The sequence below is a fragment of the Microtus ochrogaster genome, chromosome 5 (assembly GCF_000317375.1).
Source record: "Microtus ochrogaster isolate Prairie Vole_2 chromosome 5, MicOch1.0, whole genome shotgun sequence".
Taxonomy (NCBI): Eukaryota; Metazoa; Chordata; class Mammalia; order Rodentia; family Cricetidae; genus Microtus; species Microtus ochrogaster.
Window position 1 is genome coordinate 15,421,993 of NC_022012.1, and position 2,751 is coordinate 15,424,743.

Genomic DNA, 2,751 nt, shown 5'->3' on the forward strand with positions numbered 1-2,751 from the left:
TTGTAGACCAGGCTGGCCTCGAACTCACAGAGATCCGCCTGCCTCTGCCTCCCGAGTGCTGGGATTAAAGGCGTGCGCCACCACCGCCCGGCCAGCCGGTGCTTTTAACAATCTCTCCAGCCCCATACACTACACATTTTACAACTTTGTTTTGTTTGTTTGTTTTCCCCCAGAAACAGGGTTTCCCTGTGTAGCCCTGGCTGTCCTGGAACTCTGTAGACTGGACTGGCACTAAATCCACTCGTGTTTGCCTTCCCAGTGCTGGGATTAAAGGTGTCACCACTCCTGACCAGTTTTTTGTAATATTTCTAATTCTAGAAGGAAGGTTGAGATTACCGAGGATGACCTAGTCATTATGCCGTTCAGACCTGCCTCAGTTTTACAAGTCTCGAGATTAAGGTCACGAGCTACCACGCCTGACTTTGTTTTTTGTTCTCTAACTTCATTTATTTATTTAATAGCCCAGGCTGGCCTTAAACGCAAGATCATCCTGTCTCTACCTTCCAAATACTGGACTACTGTTTCGCGGAGTGGGGAGAAAGGGAACCACCTCAAAACCTTCCTGGAGTCAGCGGCGTGATGCTCTACCAGGGAAGAAACGTTTCCTGAATGGCCGTCAGGGGGCGACACAGCCCGCTTGAGCCTCGTTGCCGCAGCCACCCCTCTTCTTCCCTCCCGTAGCCCCTCTACCCCGCCGGCTAACCAGCCAGTCGCACTCCTTTATTTGGCCGGGAGTGCGGAAGACTCAGAGCAGCCACGGGAATTGTCCTAAGGCAGAGGCAGGCGCCTGTCGGTAGAGTTACTCAGCCAGCACTGGGGAATCCCAGCACAGAGTGTCAGAAGGCCACATAGCCAGGTTACTAAGTCACAATTCTGTTGTTCTAGTTGTTTTTACCGTCCTGTCTGGCGGAAGTCCCACCTTGGCGTGAACCCCGCAAGTGCTGTACCACTGGTTACACTCTCAGCCCTTAAAATGTTTTTGATGGGTGCCGGGCTGTGGTGGTGCACGTCCTAAATCCCAGCACTTGGGAGGCAGAGACAGAAGGATCTCTGTGAGTTCGAGGTCAGCCTGGTCTACAAGAGCTAGTTCCAAAAGTTTCAGTCTCCAAAGTTACAAAGAAATTCTGTCTTTAAAAAAAAAAAAGTTTAAGGCTAACCTTAAACTCCCAACAGTTTCACCACACCCTCCCTAAGGGCTGCACCGTCTTCAGGCTTGCTATAATTACTGACAGATAATCACACATACACCTTTTTTTAAAGACCTATGTAGCACAGGCCTTTCTATATGGCCAAGAATCACCTTGAATTCCCGTTGAGACTGCTCCACCTTACAAGTGAAGGATGATGTACATACCCTACCACAGTGCATTGACGGGGTAGGCAATTGGGGTGTGGATGTGCAGTGGTGGGGATGGAACCCAGGTTTGGTTTTGTTTTGTTTTGTTTTGTTTTTGATTTTTCGAGACAGGGTTTCTCTGTAGCTTTGGAGCCTATCCTGGAACTCCCTTTGTGGACCAGGCTGGCCTCGAACTCACAGAGATCCGCTTGCCTCTGCCTCCCGAGTGCTGGGATTAAAGGCATGCACCACCACCACCTGGCTAAACCCAGGGTTTTGTGTATGCTAAACAAGCACTCTACCAGCTAACTACAGCCTCCACTCTCTAAGGGAATGCCTGAGGCAGGGTGGAGCATGCCCCAAGGGGGATCTCTGTGAGTTCCAGGCCAGCCAGGTCTACACAGTGAGTTCCAGGACAGCCAGGACTGTTACCCAGAGAAACCCTGATGTAAGAAAAAGAAGAAGGAGGGGGTAGAGAAAAGAAAGGGGAGGAGGGAGAGAGGGGAGAGGGGGGAGGAGGAGGAGGAGGAGGAGGAAGGGAAGAGGAAGTAGTCGTGGGGGAATCACAGGAATGCATGATCATGTCCAGTTCTATGGTGCTGGGGGTAAGTCCAGGGCTTCTTTCTTGCTAGGCCCATGCTCTACCAACTGAGCTCCTGCCTTAAGATTTTAGGTAGCCTCTGCTCATGGAAATGGGATCCTTTCTGATCATCAGCTGACTCAGGGCAACCTGGGCTCATCTCATCCCTGCTGGGGAGGGAGGGTGCAGATCCCTGAGGCTCACTGACCTGCCAGCCTAGCCTGGCCACTGTGAGACAAAGTGCACACACACGGGCACACGCACGCACACACACAGACACACCCAGGTGCACACACACATGGCTGCACTCACACACACACAGGTGTACACACACTCACACACGGGTGCACACACAGACACACATGGGTGTACTCACACACACAGGTGCACACACACACGGGTGCACACATACATGGGTGTACTCACACACAGGTGTACACACATACACACATGGCTGCACTCACACACTCACACGTGCGCATACACTCGCGCAAGCACACACACGCACACACTTTCCAAAAACAAGGTGGGGAGCCCAGCTGGTGGCACAAGCTTTTAATCCCAGCCCTCTATCTCCCTGCAGAGACAGGCAGATCTCCATAGTGATTTTCAGGCCAGCCAGGGCTACAGAAAACAAACAGAACAGGAGGCAGGCTGATCTCTGTGAACCTGAGGCCAGCCTGGTCTACAAGAGCAAGTTCCAGGACAGCCTTAAAAACTACAGAGAAGCCGGGCAATGGTGGCGCACGCCTTTAATCCCAGCACTCGGGAGGCAGAGGCAGGCGGATCTCTGTGAGTTCGAGACCAGCCTGGTCTACAGAGCGAGTTCCAGGAC